General features: G+C 42.2%; 1 long non-coding RNA gene across 2 annotated transcripts; it reads right to left on the minus strand.

The window, feature by feature from the left end:
* Positions 1–620: 620 nt before the first annotated feature.
* Positions 621–6,951, minus strand: LOC128314075 (uncharacterized). 2 transcript variants are annotated; one of them, XR_008295459.1, is made up of 3 exons: positions 6,854–6,951; positions 4,374–4,494; positions 621–1,730 (listed from the first exon to the last, which is right to left on the minus strand). It is a non-coding gene; the product is annotated as an uncharacterized LOC128314075 (long non-coding RNA). The 2 variants fall into 2 exon arrangements; XR_008295458.1 differs by having other exon boundaries at positions 1,366–1,700.
* Positions 6,952–20,292: the final 13,341 nt, after the last annotated feature.

Raw genomic sequence — 20,292 nt, forward strand, 5'->3', positions numbered from 1 at the left:
TGCAGAGGTCAGGGAGGGAGGTTCACAGATGCCCAGAGCTGCAGTCACTATACCATGTCTACTCTTAGAGGTGCTCTAAGAAGTTTCATTGCTTTCCCTTCTGATGAAGCCCATCATGAGACACCGAATTGCCCAAAGCCATCAGTCTCTGAACTGGCCCTGAGTCCCTCTGGGTGCCTCAAATCTTCCTGACTGCTCTTCCTCTGTCATTCACCATATGTGATGACAGTGTTCCATATACAACCCCTGAGACAAAAGTAAATAGGGCATGATCCCTGTTCTGGAAGGGCTCTCAGATTGTCCAGGCTCCTATTCCAAGTCCTGCTTGGAAGTTCTTTTGTAGTCCTCTGCTAGCTGCTGTAGGGTAGGCAGAGTGGACAGTGCTGAGAGAGCAGATCTGGGTTCAAATCTAGATCTGTCATTTACTAGCTTACCATCTTGGGCAAGGCATTTTCTCTGAGGCTTAGTTTCTTCATATAAAATGGTAATGACAATATTACTTACCATATAGCTTTGTTGTGAAGGATAATGGAAATGTGAATATCAATGTTATTCATACATCATAAAAATCTAGAAAGGCCACTTAATGTTTTATAACACATACTTAATCCTAACCCTACTTGTCTAATCCCTAATGAGGTATCTATCAATTCATAATACTTCTGAGAATTTTTCAACTCTAATTTTTTTTTAAGGCCCAGGTTCGGAATGACACCTGCTTGACTTTGCAGATCTGACCTTCAGCTGAGCCCCTGACCTCCACTGTGACCTTGATTCAGGATGTTTCTTATTATGTTAAAGGTACCCAAGGTGACAGCACCTCAGTGGCCCAGCAGCTCTTGGTAGGAACTCACAGCCCATCCTCAAGTTCTCATCTAGCCTCCCAGGTGGGATTTAGAAACCCACTATCTCACATATCAAAGAGGAGCTCTTCACTGAAATACAAAAATGTGCATTCCCAGGATTTGAATGGACAAATCACACCCAGGAATGTTGAGGGACATTAAAAAAATGTCCCTATATTCTTTTACTTCTTCACTGCTGAGCCTTTCTGGGAAGAATTGTCTGTTCTGCTCCAGAGACTGCGATCACTTCTGGGTGTGTGGATTGTCATATGTTCCCGCTGTGGAAGGGTCTCTTTTGTGGGTGTCAGTTAAGTTATGAGGTGTTAACAGGCTCCTGGAAGAGCCATCACATCAAGTAGAAGGTGTTGGGTTTGATTTCTGGCTGTGGTTCAGGTTTATTTAATTTCTGTCTCCTTTCCCCACCTCCCTACTCTCAACCTATTAAGATTGAACCCTCAGGCCCATGACTCCAGTTGTCTTATTTATATCTGTTTTAGGGCTGCAGACACTACCATGCTTGCCCTTTACAGGTTTGGAAAGAGCCTTTTCTTTCCATGCATGAAGAGGTTGAGCCTTGATGGAAAAACCTGCCATGTTCAAATACTTGTGCTCTTTTGATTCTTTTCTCCTGGGAGTGGACAAGAACTGAGCAGATCCTTAGTGCTATGGCCCAAGTGATTGACTTAAAAACAACTTAAAAACAGCACATGGTTTTATGTTCTCATGTGCACAGTTTTAATTTTAACCCAGATGTCCCCCAACCATTCTTCAGAAGCTCACTCTGGGTCAGATGTTAGGGAGGTTTACCAGCTGGTCATTTTTCATCTTGATAAACCCAGACCTTTGATGGCAACTCTGTTGATGGAAGGTCATTCTCTCTTATGTCTTTGATTTAAAAATAATACATCTCTATTATAGAAAATTTAGAATATAGAGATACATAAAGCAGAACATAAAAATCACACATTAGCTTGTCATCCTGAGACAACTACTGTTAACAGCTGGTATGTCTTTTGTCTAAGATTGAATAGAATTGGGACCATCCCATTTATGCTCTTTTGCAAAATACTTTTTTTTCACTTAATATATCACAGCCATGTTACTGTTCCTGTGCTTGGTCAAGCATCACTTACTCTCTTTTTTAAAGATTTTTAAAAATGTTTATTTATTTATTTTGAGACAGAGCATGAGTGTGAGTGTAAGCAGGGGAGATGAAGGGGAGAGAGAGAAGGAGAAAGAGAATCCCAAGCAGGCTCCACACTCAGCACAGAGCCCGACACAGGGCTCAATCTCAGGACTGTGAGATCATGACCTGAACTGAAATCAAGAGTCCAATGCTTAACCGACTGAGCTACCCAGGTGCCACAAGCATTCTCACTCTTAGACATAATTCTTCATGGCAGTGGAACACTGGGAGCTCTTGTCTGCACCAGCTCCCCTGTGTAGACTTCCTCTGGCTCCTGGGTTGGAAGTAATGGCCCAACTCCTAGGGCTGGATACAAGTTCATTGGAGCCACTGTCCCAGTTCTAAATATGGCTATATACTTACATACAGAATAAATAATAGCATAAAAATGTAAAATATTTCTGGGGCACCTGGGTGGCTCAGTTAGTTAAGCGTTCAGCTTGTGATTTCAGCTCGGGTCATGACCTCATGGTTTGTGGGTTTGAGGCCCAAATCAGGCTCTGTGCTGACAGCGCAGAGCCTGTTTGAGATTCTCTGTCTCCCTCTCTCTTTATCCCTCCCTCTGTTCATTCTCACTTGCTCTCTCTCTCTTTCAGAATAAATAAATAAACTTCTAAAAATGTACAATATTTCCATGTCAAAAAGAACCTAAGAAATCTGATCAGGGCCTTAGCTGAGAAACTTACCTATCAGATCCACTCCTTTCTTCAAGTGTTCACAGGTCGGAATGCCATTTTCTCTTATTTATTCATTTGTTTGTGGCTTTATTCTTTAGAGTTTTAGGTTCACAAAAATTGAGCAAAATTGAATAGAAAGTATAGAGAGTTCTCATTTACTCCCTTCCCTGCCGAACACCAGCCTCCCCCACCACAAACATCTCTCAGCAGAATGGTACATTTGTTACAGTCAGTGAACCAACATTGGCATATCGTTATCAATCAAAGCTCGTAGTTTACATTAGAATTCACTCTTGGTGTTGTACCTTCTATGGCTTTTGACAAATGTATGAAGACATGTATCCACCATTATGATATTGTACAGAATAATTTCACTGCCCTAAAAATCTCTTGTTACACATATTCATCCCTCCCTTCCCCTAAGCCCTTGACAGCCACTGATCTTTTTACTGCCCCCATAATTTTACCTTTTACAGAATGTCATATAGTTGGAATCATATAACATGTAGCCTTTTCAGATTGGCTTCTTTCACTTAGTAATATGAATTTAAGTTTCTTCCATGTCTTTTTTATGGCTTGATAGCTCATTTCTTTTTACTGCTGAATAATATTTCTCTTGCCTGGATGTACCACAGTTTATTTATCCATTCACCTACTGAAGGACATCTTGGTTGCTTCTAAGTTTTGGCAATTATTAATAAAGCTGCCTTAAAAACATCTGTGTTCAGGTTTTTGTTTTCAACTCCTCTGGGTAAATACCAAGAATACTGGAATATATATTCCAAATACTGGAATGTATAGTAAGAGTATGGTTAGTTTTATAAGAAACCGTCTTCCAGAGTGGCTGTACCATTTTGCATCCCCAGCAACAGTGTATGAGAATTCCTGCTGCTCCATTTCCTTGGTGTTGTCAGTATTTTGGATTTTAGCCATTCTGATAGGTAGTGGTAACCTTTATTCTTTTTCTTTTTTTGTTAAAGATAAAAGCCTTTCCTGCTTGGAATAGCCTAAAAATGAGTGTGTGAATATCAGTCTAAGTTCTCTCCTCTCTATTTTTAAGCACATGTACACTAACTTCTGAGAGCCACACAGTTTGCCCTTTAGCCCCTCTGTTTCAGCTTGGCACCCTTTATGTGTTTAGAAAGTGTTTGCTGATTGCATAGCTCTCAATGACCTGGCTACCTCTGCTTTGTAGAACCATAGGGGTCTATTTGGAGAGATTCAGACCAGCATGTGAGCATATGCACACATGTGCACATGCATACACACACACGAAAACCCCAGGTACTCTTCTATACCAGCTTGGGACCACATTGCCTGGGCTTTCAAATCCTAGACTCTGAGGACCTCCAAGTGTTGGCCTTGGTCTATAAGTGATAATAAATGACGAATATTTTTGGTTATGTTTTATTTTGGTCAATAATCAGGCCCATTATTGTCTTTGGGTCTCAGACAGTGAACGAATTACTCTTGCTATTGCAGCCCACATGAATCAGTCCCAAACCTGCATCTGTGAACACTCCAATCCTGAGGTGATAGGAGCAAAGGCTGATGACAACTGTGTTCATTATCCTTCCTTTTTTTCCTTCCTTCATTGTTCCTCCATGAGGGTTCTTGGAAGCAAGAAGACCTAACATTTATTGAATCCCCTGGAGGTAAACTTACCTCCATTTCTTGTGCTTCCATTGTGCTGATTCTTCACTACTTGCCTGGCACATGATAGGTGGTGATCAGTGTTTCTTGAATAAGTAATGACCTTTGGTCTGATGCAGAAGTCTAGAGTTTGCTAGTAGAGAACCACATAACATTGTTAAATTCATTGTTGGAACTACTATTGCAGTTCCTTTGCAATAGCAGAAGTCACTACACATTTGCCCTCATGTGCCCATGTCCTTGGCCAAATGTGGAGCCAGTACTCCCAACTCCCCACCTCCTGCTTATTGTCAAAAACACACCACACATTGTAGCAATCATATTGCCAAAGCTTTATGGCATCCATAAATTGAAAATTACTGCCTCTGACAGTTATGGGCCTGTGTCAACACCAGATCATGTTGACTCTCCTGGAATGTGTTTGTGAATGCACCATGCCAGCCTTGGAAGCTGTTGACATCAGAGGCTCTAAGTTAATTGGATGTGGCCCCAGAGCACTGTGGGCTTTGCTGTCTAGGAGGATTTTAACTTTTTTTCTTAAATTCCTCTCTTCTTTGGTTTGGTCTCAGTGCAGGAGCTATCTTGGCTGCCATGTTTGGCAGACAAGAAAACCAGTTTAGAGGAAGAGTCCACATTGCTGAGCAAGTGATAATGATGTCAGTGAACTGCTTCCCTTTCTTCCCCTCTGGCAGATTGCGGTATGAATGGCTACAGATAGTGAGAAATGGTGCTGGTCATAACTTCTGCTGTGAAGGAGAGACACAACCTGCACAGTCTGTGTGTTCTGAGCAGGTTTTGTCTGACTCTGCTCTGCCAGGGAAGCCATCTGGACATGATGTTCATGAGACCTATGTTGTGACTCCACTCTAGTGGCGGTGCATACTGTGGGCTCCCTGGCCTGTGTGCCTCTGTGCGTGTGTGTGCATACATGTGCACACATGTATATGTAATGCAGTTCCTGAGAGGACACCCAGCTCTTTGGAGGTCCTCTTGCTGTTTTATTTTTCCTCTCTGCTCTAACATCCTTGTCACTCACAAAAATAAAAAGAATCCCCACTAGTTAGAATATGTTTCAGAGTATGTGTATGTTGTGTGTGTGTAGAAACTGTATATACTATGTACACTGAATATACATACATATGTATATGATAAACTATATATATACATATACATATACATATATATGTATATGTGCATATATATGTATATATACATATATATGTATAATATATACATATACATGTATACATATACATATATATGTAGTATATATATTATATATGTATAATATATACATATATATGTAGTATATATACATATATATGTATGTATACATATGTATATATGTACATATGTATGTATACATACATATATATGTATATATACATACATATATATGTTTCTCTATTCTGGAGAAATCAAGAAAGAAAGAAAGACCTAGCCAGTTCTATCAAGCTTCAAAGAAAATGGCTGCCTTCTGACACCTTCAAGACTTGGGTCCTTCCCCCATCACCCTGGTGCAGGGCATCATCCTAAACTGACAGATCAGCACAAGTGCCTCAGCCTGCAGGACCCAGACAGAGGCACAGAAAGAAGTGGGGATCTTGGGAAGTGGGAAATGAAGCCAGCAAGGTCAGGGAGAGCCCCACAAAGCTGTTCCCTGCCAACTAACTTCCTTGCTTTGGTCAGTATTCCTTGAGTTCCCTGTGCAGAGCACTGAGCAAGACCCAGTAGGAGACAGAAACCCATTTTGGCCTTCAGGTAGTACATTCTAGTAGTGGAAAATATACACTCCTATGCAAAGGCAAGGAAATGGGAATGAAGAGGTATGTTCAAGTAATGGGGAGCAGGTGAGGAAGGAAGGTGAAGGGAGGTGGGGTAGATAAGGCTACAAGGATAGAAAGTCCCTGAGGGCTGGGAATTTCATCCCTTGAATTCACTCCTGGGAATACCTAGAACCAGTTCACTTTGTTGACTATTAACGGAGAAATAAATTGAGGCTGGAAACCAGAAAAGCTTAAATTCCTCCGACCTAGTTCTCCACATATGTGGAGGATTGGGGTAGCATTGTGGGTGGAGTGAATACCCCTGGCATTGCTATGCAGAGTGATTAAAGAGGGGCTTGCTTTTAGGCCACTGTCCTAATTAAATAAATGATAATTCAAGCATGAGAAACTAAGGGGCTCTTCTACGTTAGAGAGAGCTCAGAAAGGGGGTTTAGTGGGAGAGGCAACGAGGGTTTAGGGAGCAGGCTCACCAATGCAAGTTGCAGAAATCTCAGGAGACCCTCTGAGCCATCCCCCCACTTCTGTGAAGCAGCTCAGTTGCTGCTGTCACCTTTAGCCACAGAGACTTCATCTTTGTGAGACATTTCACATTTTTTCACTATCCCTAAGAATATCCCACAGAAATAACTGCTGCTTTATAAACTCATTTGTGAGTTCATTCATTCATTCATTCATTCATTCACTCATTCATTCTTCCACATTTACCAAGCATGTACTTTGTGCTTCTCCATCTTCTAGGCCCTGGGGACATGCCAATAAATCAGACCTCCTCCCTGCCATCAAGGACCTTACAATTATGTAGGGTCAAACATAAACATGCGTGCGAGTAATAAAGGGCTGTACATCTGCAGAAGGCATAGTGAGCGCACAAAGGAAGATGTCCACGTTGAGGTGTGATGCCAGGAATATTTTAAAAGCAGAAGCAACAACTAAGTTTTGCTTTAAAGAGTTCACCAGTTGGGCAGAAGAGAGTGGGGAGAGCATGTTCTAGCAGAAAACAAAGTGTGCAAAAGCTTTGAGGAGAACAGCTGATGTGGGCTTTGAAACTGCTGGTGGAATGGGGTGTGGTGGGCTGGGGATACTAGAAGTCAGCAGATCACTATGGCCTGATTCACTGCATATGTCTTAAAACTATATATATATATATATATACATATATATATACACATATATATATGTATATTATATATATATAATATATAATGTGTATATGTATGTGTGTGTATATATATATATCAAAATAAATACGACTATTATGAGACAGAATGCAAGAATACCAAAACTTATTCTAAAAAAAAAACAAGACTTCAAAGAGATGTCAAGGTTTACATGGATTCTTTCACAATTTGCCCCTTAGCTCTGGCTGCCATGACAAAATCTCACAGACTGGGTGGCTAAAATAACAGAAATTTCTTTCTCACAATTCTGGAGGCTAGAAGTCCCAGATCAAAGTCTGGCAGGGTCAATTTGTGATGAGAGCTTGCTTCCTGGCTTGCAGACTGCCTCCTTCTTACTGTGTTCTCGCGTGACAGAGAGAGTTCTGGCCCCCCTTATCTTATAAGGACACAAATCCTATTATTTTAGGGTCTTACCCTTATGCTCTCACTTAATCTTTATTACCTCCTTATAGGCCCTTTCTTCAAATACAGTCACACAGGGGATTGGGGCTTCAGCATATGAATTTCGAGGGACACAATTCAGTCCCTTAAAATCTAGGCAATGTGAGAAGATAACTCTTTTATCCACCTCTTCAATGCAAACAATTAGCCAGCACTAATAGTGCTTCAAGAAACTTCATGTGAAAGTTGTGAAGAAAGGAGAAACTTACAAGAAGGCTGAAGACGTAAGCTGGAGACTAATCAAGGGACCCTGTGTGTGTGCCAAGTCTTTCCTGAATGCAATGGAAGCCCCTGAGAAGGAGAGACATGATCAGATTTGGGTTCCCAAGAGATCTCTCTGGCTGCAGCATGAGAGAGTATTAGAGGAAGCATCCTGGAGGCAAGGTGATGGATTAGGAGGCTCTGGCCCTGGGCAGATGAGAGGCTGGAGGCCTGAAGAGTTGTGTAGAGGTGAGAAATGTTCAGGGCATAAAGTGAAAGAACTTGGTACCCAATTTGATTTGGAGGGAAGAGGAAAGAAGATGGAAGCATCTGGGTTTCCCCCAAGTTTCTGGCTTGGATGAATGAACTTTGATTCAGGTTTTCAAGGAAGTAGAAACAGTTCCAAGACTCCCCTGTCAAAGTTTATTGGACTTGCCAACAGTAATGGGTGCTTTCCTGTCCTTGACTCCCTTACCTCCTCCACCATATTTCTCACAGTAAAATCCATTTGGTGGCAAGTTAGAGCAAATGTGGGAGTGAAGAGAAAGGGATTCTTTGGGTTTGAGTGATGGACACCTGTTGCTTTGGGCCACCCAGTAGTTGACCAACATTGTCCTGGAAAAGCTCTTATTTCCCTTTGAGGACAAGCCCTCCCCTGTGCTCTGTGAGGTCTTGGTAGGTCTCTTCATTACTGTGTCTCTCACAAGTGAGCTCCTTGTCAATCAAAGTAGGCCAACCTGATTGGCTTTGTTTAGGTCACTTGATCCAAGGAAAGCCAATAAGATTCACCAGTAAAGTTGAACAGCTTGCAGCTGGTACAAAAATGTTCTGAAGGGATTAATATGTGCTTATGTCTTGTTACCTTGATCCCAAGACCTTCCCTTTTTCTGTCCTTTCTAAGACTAAGCTAATCAACCTCTTCTGCTTTGTGAGCTACCCTGTACCCTTTCAGCAAATCCCTTTTTTAAAACTTAACATACTTTGTTTCTGTTGCTTGCAACTAAGGAACTGCAGCTGACGCCCAGAGGGTAACAAGAGAGGCCCTATATGGCACAACTATCTCTGTTCAGTCTGCCTTGGACTACAGAAGAGACCTAAGATCACTCCTGCTGCCCCGTTGTGAACATCTCATGTTCTGCCCAGGCCCCTCTACCCATCTGTGGTAGGGAGTTTGGTATGTGCACTGCATTCTAAACCATTTCCTCTCCACTCCAGTCTTAGCTGACAACCCTTATGGGAATTACTTCAGCTGTCTTGCCCAGCTGTCAAACTGTAAGGAGGAGGGAGTCATAAACCAGGAGACAGTAGAAGACCATCCACAGACCTCTCCCCAGTGAGGGCATGGAACGGACAACAGAGGCTTGGACCACTAAAGAGAAAGTAAAATGGAGAGCCATAAAGAGAGGGGCCGACAGATGGAGGTGGCCCCAGGTGAGCTTTGCCAATGCGACATTAGCTTTCTCCACAATTTTTAAAGTTACTATTTCGCAGGTTCTGCTGCCAGAACTTTCTGGAATGCCAGGCCTGAGTGCCAGGGCAAGCTAGAAAGCCAGCCAGCATGGGCTACAAGTGCCAGAAGATCACAAACACAGACACTAATAGCAGCTTGCCTGATATCTCAGTGCCTTTTTGTTTCTGCCAAATTGATGTGGCCATCAAGGTAATCTTCCAGGCCTCATGGCCCAGGTGGTGTACCCAGAAAGGCAGCCCCAGCCCGGAACCCTGAAACTGGCTTCTGGTAATGGTTTGGGGGATCTAATGAATGGCCTTCCTGGTCACATTCAGGCAGGTTTGCACCCACCTGGGAACTTCAGCTCTCAGAGTCTTCAGCAGCCAAGAGCGATTGCAGAACATCTGTCGGTAGTTGGATCAGGACTCACTTCTATCTCTATAAGCCTTTGAGTTTCCTTTACAAAGAGGCCTCCCCCACTTCTGTCCCCATCCACACCCTGCCAGATGTTTGTGTTGTATTTCTACAAAGAAATATCAAAGGGAGCAATAACAATAGCCTTAGAATTGCCCAGAGCAGCTCTGCACTGACAGTACAGAGCCTGCTTGGGATTTTCTCATTCTCTCTCTCTCTCTCTATCTCTCTCTCTCTCTTTCTCTGTCTCTCTGCCCCTCCCCCTCCCCTCTCAATAAATAAATAAACTTAAAAAAAAAAAAAAAGGATTGCCCAGAGCAGGCACCTGCTACCTATCCCAATATGCATGCCTGGTCTAAAAATCAGACAATTTATAGCCTGAAGTGTGAATTTGTTTTATCATTAATTGAGCATGTACTATGTTCCAAATATTATGCTAGGTGCCATCAGGAAAGCTTTTGAGGAACTTGGTTGTCTTTCTAGTGAGGGGCAAGATTATAAATAGACAAGGTTATAAATAACTGACCTCAAGGTCTAAAACTCAGCTCAAGTTCAGCTCAAAACATAGAAGTTGTGGTGGGGAAGGGCCGATTTTAAAATCTCTGTGCTTGGTAGTAAGATGTTCAGCTCATACTATCAGAGTATTGCCTGTGCCACTCTTTGGCACTTATCACACACCTCCTTGGATGGTCAGTTCCCTTTGTAGGTATGTGGGTATCTTTCTGTTTACAAGGGAGAGAACAGGGAGACTAACCTTTAATCTCATGCCTTGAAAAGTGCATCATGATTGATGGAGTAGTTAGCTGAGGCAAACTCAGGCATCACCAGGAGTCACTTTAGGGCTCTTTATCTGTTTCAAAGTTCAAGGCAATGGCTTGGTCAACTGTCACATCATTTAACATGTGGGGTTACCCAAACCCTGCTGTTTTAATCCATAGTGCTTAAGTATGTTTGCACAAGACAAAAACCATATGAAACTCCAACTAGTCTTGTCTTGTATTTTATACAAAGAAGAACCAAACATGCCCCCAGTTGGAGTACAAACAATATATCTTCTCCTTACTTGATACACATACATTATAAGAGTGATTCTTATCAGTGGGGAGAGACTTGGTTAACCAAGGTTAGGGGTCCTATTATAAAGATGAAGGCCAAGCTGCAAAAATGGATATTAGCATTATGGTCTATCACTGGGAACCACCAGGCTATATGTAGCTTAGTTCTTACAACAGTCCCGTAAAATAGGTGATGTCCTTCCCATTCTGTTGTTTGTGAAACTGAGGCTGAGAGAAGTCAAGGAGCCTCATCAGCTGTAAGTCTATTGGGTGAAAGAATCAGGATATTAATGCTTATGTGTCTGATTCCTTTGTGGAGAAAAGGTGAGCTCTCCTACATTCACACTCCCACAGATCTCAGTTGGGTAGGGAAGAACCTTCCAGATACCAGTTTCCATCCCCCCACCCCCGGACCTTTGAGTTGGTTAAGATCTTTGTCCCTTTGTGGTATGGGGTGGTAGAGATTGGCATCCTGGGGTACTCTCTGGAATGGGAGGTACAGAGGGCCACCCCTGATGGGAACCCTAGCTGCTTGGCCAGCAGGATGTCATGGTAGGGACTGAGGAGGGAGTCAGGCAGGAGTCAAGAGCTTGCCTGTGGGAAGGGTGAAGATGAGGAGACCATGAAGTCAGCCTTGGTTGGGCTTCCCACTCTGAGGTCCCAGAGGCAGGTTGAGATTCTAGGGATTTCCATGGCTCATTGCAACCTGGAAGCACTGGTTGCAGGTCAGCACCCTCCCTAGATTAGCACTTCCTGCAGCTCCTCCAAATGCACCACCCTCCCCCCAGTGTGGAATTTGGTGGAGAGACTAGAGCAGAGAAGTACAGAGGCTCCAGACCCTGAGAGCTATAGTTCAGGAATGTGGTCAGATTTCATTCCTTTACACTAACAGGCTTGGAATGAAGGTAGTCTTTGTTTTGGCAGCCCAGATGTTTGCTAAGGTAATTAATAGGAATCTGATGTAAAGTCTTCAGAATATCTATAGGTTGATATGCACAGGACTGAATAAGTGGCATAGGAATCTTGCTTTTTCCTTAATTAAGAACCTGGCCTGAACTTTATTCAGAAAAAAATGTTTTTAGTATCAGTGACAGTCTATGTATAGAATTATCCTGTAGGAGTGCCTGAGTGGTTCAGTCCGTTAAGCGTCAGACTCTTGACTCTTGATTTCAGCTCAGATCATTATCTCTTGGTTCATGAGTTTGAGTCCATTGTTGGGCTCTGCACTCACAGCAGGGAGCCTGCTTGGGATTGTATGTTTCCTTCCCTCTCTGCCCCTCCTCTGCTTGCTCAGGAGTGCATGCACTCTCTCTCTCTCAAAATAAATAAACATTAAAAAAATAAAAAAAATAATTAGCCTGTAACTCAGACTCGTTTCAAGTAAATTAGTGAGATTTTAGAGATATGCTTAGGTTGTCAATGAAAAACCAAACCTGCTTCTTCTCTTTCCTAGACCCATTTGTTTGGGATTTCTGGATGAAGAAGTGGGGTGGAAGTCAATGCTCACATGCTCCTACTTGACTGACAGGGCAGGCACCTTTCAAAAACCAGAAAGTGGGACTGATTGGGAAATAAGAGCAAGGTCTGTGTATAGTTTATAGCTAGATGATCATTTTAGCACCATAACAAAGCATACAGTATGTGTCATTCATTTATTCATTCATAATTCATTTATTATTTCATTCAAAACTGTTTAATAATGAATAGTTTATATTGTTTATAGCGTGTATTTTGTGGATATATCAAAGTACAAAAGTGCATCTATAATATGAACTCTTTATTTTTTTTTTTAAAAAGGATATACATATTCTAAACAAGCTTATATGGACATGGAAACATTTCTGGAAGGATACATAAGAAGCTGTCAAAGTGCCCCTCTGTTGGGGGGAGTGGGATGGGTGGCCAAATGGATATCTGTTCAGGAAGGACACATTTGCATTTTATACATTTTACATTTTATACCCTTTTTTACATTGACATTCTATACTCTTCTGTACTCTCTGAGTTTAGTTAAATACCCTTTAATCTCTAGTGCCTGGTACCACTTGATTCAGTAAAATTGTCACTGGTTTGTATGATGAAATTTACAATGAGAGGGAGCAATTTTTAATGGTGTTCTATAAGTAGCACTATGAATTCTGGGTACCCTATTAGAAGAACATATTTGAGCATCAGTGTATTAGCGGGACCAGGCAGCTCAGATGTGCTTCTGATATGTGAACAAAACAAAACAGGGACATGACAGATAAGACTAGTTTGGTTTCCTTACCAATAACAAGCAGCCTTTAAAAACTGTACATTCTAGACTAGTAGTGGTACCAGAAACCTCCTTTCCTATGCAGACAATCTTTGCTAGCCACCTTCCTAGCTGACAGCTGTAGAGTCCTGTCCCTTGCCATTCTCTCCATGTTTTTCTTGTCCCCAAACAGGGAAGACCCCACAGGACAAGGTGGGGCGTTCCAGGTTTCCTCAAGTTCAGTACAGTGCACACTTCCCTTAGTTTTGTTTAAAAGTTTGTATCAGGCTTTATCCTTGAGAATCTTGGCCCAGAAGAAGCTGCTCATTCTCAGAAGACGACTTATAAACTCGGTCCTTCCCATGGTCTTCACGATAGTGCCTCACTCCCAGCAGACCTTTCACTTCTCCCCAAAGAAAATGTATGTCCAACCAAGGCAAGTACAGGGTTGGATAGGAGTTCAGCAGCTAGAAAATGAATGCAAAATCACAAGGACACACCCCCTCCAGAGCTGTTATTATTAGCTGGGCACTGAGGAAACAGGCAGAGGTGGTGTGGGCTCGAGAGCAGGCCGTTTGAATCCAGACTGTACCAGCTGTGGGACTTAGGGTAACTTATTTACTTAACCTCTAAGTCTTAGTTTCTTCCTCTGCAAAATGGGAGTGAAAATACCTCCCTTGCAAGATTATTGTGATGGTTTGCAATAATTAATCCACAGTGATCTGATTAATCATTCATTCATCCTTCAAACACTGCATTAAGCAGGGTGCTAGGCACCAAGAGAGATTTCAAGTATTAATAAAACATGGCCCTTGCCCTGTAGGGATTCAAGTCTAGAAGAGGAGATGTAAAATTTAACAAATACATTAAATCAGGGTGATAAATGCAATGATAAAACACATTCCAAACTCATTGGTGTTACAAAAGGAGTGAAATTCAGAATTTAGAAATTACTGTAACAGGTAGTGTTTTGATAAGTAAGATGGTTTCTTTCTTTCTTTCTTTTTTTAAAGTTTATTTATTTATTTTAGAGAGAGAGTGAGAACGAGCAGGGGAGGGACAAAGAGGGAATCCCAAGCAGGCTCCACACTGCCAGCTTGGAGCCCGATGAGGGGCTTGAACTCACAAACCATGAGATCATGACCTGAGCTGAAATCAAGAGTTGGATGCTTAACTGACGGAGTCACCCAGGCGCCCCAGTAAAATGGTTTCATTACAAAGGATTGCTGATTATGCTTCATTTATTTATTGATTTATTAAACAACTTAGATGCTCCTTATGGGCAGGAAATTAAGGGAGAGATCCTGCCCCCTTTCAGATTCCCATTACTTCTGCCTTGGCTCAAGTTAGTGTTGCTTAGAGGTGGCGACCTGCAGCCTCCTAACTGACCTTTTTACCTCCAGATTTTCCTACCACCAGTCCATTTTTTATTAATTGCTTGGTGATGCTAGTTAATAATCTCTCATACCCATGTTTCACCCATTTACAAACTCTTTTCATAAATGCCGACTAAAGTGGTCTTCCCTACAAATGAGGTATGGGGAGGACAGAAGGGATTATCTTTATCTTAAAGCAAAAGGAGGGCCTTACAGGTCAAGTGACTTGTTCCAGGTCAAACTCAAACTCAAACTCACCTTCTGGGTGCACATCCAGTACCTTGCAATCCATATCTCTCTGACAAGGGCACTGGACTGTTAAATAATTTTATGGCTTCTTGTTCCTTAACATAGTTGACCACTTTGTTAGTTGTTAGAGCTCAGGAGAAGCATCTGGTTGATGACAGACTTTTGATGCTCTCAGCTACTCTTGTCAAACCCAAGATTAATTAGAGAGTACAATTAAAGTCCTCTCCTATTCCAGAGGCCTTTTGGGTCAAACCCCTATCATTGACATGGGGGTAGTTTTCATTGCCAGAGGAAGGTTCTGGGTGAAACACCTGGCACACAGGGTTTTCCTTGCTCACTTTCCAAGAAGGCAGCCTGCAAGGGGAGGGTCTGGAGGCCAGGAACACAAGATTGTGCCAGGAACAGCTCTGGTCCTAGAGGGCTGCTGAGTGGTGTCCCAATTCCTTCTTGTCGTGGTGTTAGACTAATTGTCTTCTGAATAGCACTTGCTTCTGCTTCATTAATTTCATTTATCGCCTCACATGTTCATTCATGCAATTTATCCATTCATCAAACATATATGTAGCACCATATAAGCATTGGGGATGCAAGTAAGAGTAAGATATGGTCCTTGCTTCTTCTTTCTTTCTATCTTCAGAACTGTACTGGACATATTAGTCCTGTGCCTACTTCACTGATCCCCACCATCATCCCCCAAGGAAATACCATGATCACAGTCCTCCTGTCAAGGTGCCCAAATGTGGTACCACCAGTTTCACTGATCCAAGAGGCAAGTTATCATTTAAAAATCTCATGGAAGGATTCCAGTGAGTCCCAGTTGGATTATCTGTCCACATCTTGAAAGTAAGTGTATATGTTACTATGATTAGGCCAAACATGTTCCCACTCTTGTGGCCGTTGGAGTTTAACTCTTTCCAGAAGGCAGGGTATATTTGGGGAGAAAAGTACTGAGTAGATAAGTATTTAAAAGATAAAAACAGTGGACCCCTATGGCTTTCCACAGCATAGGGTAGCTGGCATGACTGCATATCCACCACTGTGTATCCCCTCATCTTGAGGCGACACAGTCCTTCAGTTAACCTTAGAAACATTTCAGCTTGAAACCATTCTCCTGGTCTGGTATATGATCCAGTTCTTTCATACCCGTACATCTCATGAGCTTCGTCTTTCCTCAAGGCAGCTTTAGACCTTATCCTCAAAATCAGTTCCCCCCATAAAGAATCTAACATTAATCCATGGATGTGGAATTAATGCATGCAAAGGAATAGTCAGGCGCTGCAAGATGGTAGGTTTCTAACAGGAATGTTTCCAATTAATCATCCTCATGTCTCAGATGGGGAGAGGGCAAAGAGCCACTGAGAGCATGTCAGCACAGGCTTGCTACATGGCTTCCAGTTAATGGCAGGTGCTGTTTTGTGAATAACCTGCAACCAGGATTCCACCTGCTTGTCAGTGAGTGTGCAACTGAGTTGAGTGTTTCTGTGTATGAGAGTTCATAGGGTCATGAACTGCCATTCACTCAGGCTGCCATCCAGGGATCAGTGGATCTGTGTGACAGCCTGAAGCTGGGCCTCAGTAGGATTTTACTGGAGCACAGATTTGTGTTTAGGCAAAGCCGAAAACTTAGATGCAGAGGCAAACAATTTAGGCTGGCTTTTGAGCTGACTGCACTCACTGCAATCCAGGCAAATGTGGAAGCAGGTGTGGAAACATTTGCCTTTTGAGCCAGAGTTCTCTCTTATCAACTAGCTGAGGGGCACTGGTGATGGTGGACAGAGGAGATGCAGCCTGCTCAGAGCTGTTAGCTAGCTGAGTCAGGCTTAAGCAAATGGGTAGGAACCTTTCAGCTCTTCATTGATCTTGAAAGAAGATTCTATTACCAGGCTACTGGCTGAGTAGAAGTGATCGTCCAAGACATCCTAGCTCTCAGAGCTGCCTGTGCTTTGGGACTGGCCCCATTAAAATTATGTTTCTTCTTTCCAGGCCACACACTTATTTCAGGGCCACATCTACCACCAAACTGCTGGGAACCACCATTTGGGCCCGGATGTCTTTTGTTATAGAGGGAACCATATTGATGAACTGTGTTTGTCAGAAAATGCAGAGCTTTTCTTCCAATATTAGCAAATGATTCTAGTTTTTCTTATTCTGCACCCACACGGCAGTGAGTACTTTACCTGAATCTCACTTCTTTAGAGCACCTTAGTTCTAAGTTCTAGATGGTCAGTTCTGCCAGATTCTGTACAGGTCATTTGTAAAACACTCTAAGCAATTCATCAGATGTGGACTTTTGCTCAGCCTTTGTTATAATCAGACATTCAATTCTCTTTAGCTACTCAAGTTTGACCAAGATCTTATTTTTATTCCCTATAACTTTCCTTTTTCACTTTCATTAATTTCTAAACTTTAAGCTTCAAATATTTGTTTGAAGAGTGTCTGGGTGGCTCAGGCGGTTAAGCGTCCAACTTCAGCTCAGGTCATGATCTCACGGCTCGTGAGTTTGAGCCTTGTGTCGGGTTCTGTGCTGACAGCTGAGGAGCCTGGAGCCTGCTTCGGATTCTGTGTCTCCCTCTCTTTCTGCACCTCCCCCGCTCGTGCTCTCTCTCTCTCTCTTTCAAAAATAAACATTAAAAAAATTTTTTTAAATGTGTTTGATAATTGGAGTATGACTGCAATATTGTAATATTGTTCAAAATACCTCGCTGCTTCTCTTTGGGGCAGAATTATACTTCTTCACCCTATTGATATCAGACCTGGTCATATAACTTTCTTTGGCTAATGAAATATGACTGGCATGACACATGCTACTTCTGAGCAGAAGGTCACAAGGACATTTGCGTGGCTTCTCCATGTTCTCTTTCTTCTTTTTCAGGGAAAAACTGAAAACTAGTACTGTAATCACTGAATAGATCCCTTATGATGGTTATTTTTAAATGGCATATCCAGGATTTTATATAGTGGGATAAGCTCTCAAAACCTAATCTAGTTCTGGTTCCTGTTTTTCTCCCGCTTTGTCCCAAAGGCTCCTAATCCAGATGCCATCCTGAAATGAGATAAGCTAATTGTGGGAAGAGGGGAGAGGGAAGCAAGTAGGGGAGGTCTTAGTAAAGATGTGGCTCCAGAGGACCGGAAGTGAGAGCAGCTGATTACATTACAGCATGTAGGTTTCCCAAGTGCTGTGTCTGGCAGCCCTCTTGTGCCAGCACAGAAGTAAAATCTGGTTAAAGGGGGAGCAGGGAACTTTTATGATGCCCAAAGATTTCCCCAAGGCAGATGTTTCTGCTTTTGGCAGCCTATTCCTGGAGGGGAAAGCAGAGAGATGGACTTGCTGTCATTTGGAATGACTCTGTCCCTGTGGTGAAGTTGGCCAGCCAGGACTGGTAATGTATTGAGGGGGCTTCCTAGTTTGGTTAGGTTCCTGGAAGTTGAAAGCTTCATTTGTCTGAGAATGTTTCTCTTTTATTATTGTGCTTTTCCAGTGCCCCAGTCTTTGGTTTTATCCAGCACAGAACAATTTGGGTACCAGGCCCAAAGAGGACTCCCAACAGTGTGTATAAGGACTCCAGTTCCTGAAATTGGTATGTTTCTCTTCCTATCACCTCTATACCCACACATTCATATGACATGAATTTGAAATGTCCTATTCATATAAAGACTGCACACTGTTTCAAGCCATCCCAACAATGAGTGAAACGCATTTAAGCTGTCCCTTTTCGTGCAAAAGACAGAGCCTTGCTAAGCCACGCTGTAATTAGCTTTGTATGTTTCTTGTCACAACCACAGTCTGCCCACAGTGAGACCAAGATGAAACGCCATTCCTGCTGACTTTGTGACTGTCTGTGAGTATGTGTGTGTAGGCACTTATTTAAAACATAACCACAGGCCAACGTGCCTTTATTGAAGCACATGGAGATCATTACTGCACTTGCATTTTGGGTTGTAAGGAAATACAGCAGTTAACTACCTGAAATCTCAATAGTAAAAGAATACCATAAAGTCCTGCAACTGTGGGACAAAAGATTGCAAAATGGAGGTTTCATTAAAAAAAATTAGGAAGTAAGTTATGTTACAAACTTGAGCACTTTTGCCACGGTAATTAGAGCTTATTATGTGTGACTAGAAGATCCCGTTTCCACAAAGCAATGAAGAATTAGAAAAATACCAGTTGGTATATCTTTGATCCCAATTTTTTAGTTTATTTATGTATGTAAATTTTTTTAATGTTTATTTTTTAGAGAGAGAGACAGAATATGAGCAGGGGAGGGGCAGAGAGAGAGAGGGATACACAGTATCCAAAGCAGGCTCCAGGCTCTGAGCTGTCAGCACAGAGCCTGACAGGGAGCTTGAACTCACGAACCGTGAGATCATGACCTGAGCCAAAGGCCAACGCTCAACAGCTCAACCGACTGAGCCACCCAGGCACCCCATAAATTGATTTATTTTTGAGAGAGAGAGCACAAGTTGGGGAGGGGGAGAGAGAGAGAGAGGAGACAGAGAATCCCAAGCAGGCTCTGCACTATCGGTGTAGAGCTGGACTTGGGATCTAATTCATGAGTGGTGAGATCATGACCTGAGTCAAAGTCAAGAGTCAGATGCTTGACTGACTGAGTCACCCAGATGCCCCATTATTACTAATATTTTGAATTTGTGTTGCTAGTCTTTTGCCAGCAGCAAAGATGACCACCATTAAGAGTTGTGTCCAAAGTCTTCCTCTTGATTAGGTGCTCCACCAGACTCATTTTCATGGAGAAAATCTCATTCAGGTCCTGGAAAGATTAAAGCACCTTAAACTTTAGTTCTAAATTTAGCTCCTCTGAGAAGCAGGTTGAGATCCAGAAGTCCTGAAGGAAGCCAAATGCTTTGGGAGACAGCTTGAGTTGGCTTAAATTAAAGCTTGCTCTCTTGAGGGCTGTAGACACCACAAACAAAGCTTTCTCTACTGTGTTCCGCTACTGTATTAATGTTCCTAGGGTTTCCTAAATGGCCTAGAAATAAAGCTAACAGAAGAGGGCAATATATTTCACTTAACTAACTTTAACAATATAACCAAAGTTATTTCTTTTCAAATAGCTCATGAAAGGCCTTGGTCAGAATTTTGGTGGCAGTAGAAATACTGGAACATTAATCCATCAACTGTCTTCTAGATCACCAGACTGTGAGTACATTAAGAATGATACACCACCCTGGATGCTACAACCTTTATAGGCCTGTATTTCTTTTCCAAAAAAATAGAAAGAACAAAGTCACCACTCTCACAACAACTGGAAGAAAACTCCATAGAAACTCAACACTTTTTTTAATGAGAAATACCTGATGTCATATATTTTGTTTAATAAAAACGGAGCTGGTTGTACACTAAGCCAATTTAAGAATGTGATCTGTAACTCACAGTCTTAATTACATGGAGCAAAAGTGAATGGGTTCATTAATGCTGTGAAAAGGAACAGTGACCTATCTGCCAAGGGGCAAGGTGGAAATAATTAATCTGGTCAATTAAAAAGAAACAGATAATTTAAAATGCAAAGCCTTCAAGGTGGTGCATTG

The sequence above is a fragment of the Acinonyx jubatus genome, chromosome C1 (genome assembly GCF_027475565.1).
Source record: "Acinonyx jubatus isolate Ajub_Pintada_27869175 chromosome C1, VMU_Ajub_asm_v1.0, whole genome shotgun sequence".
NCBI classification, from domain to species: domain Eukaryota; kingdom Metazoa; phylum Chordata; class Mammalia; order Carnivora; family Felidae; genus Acinonyx; species Acinonyx jubatus.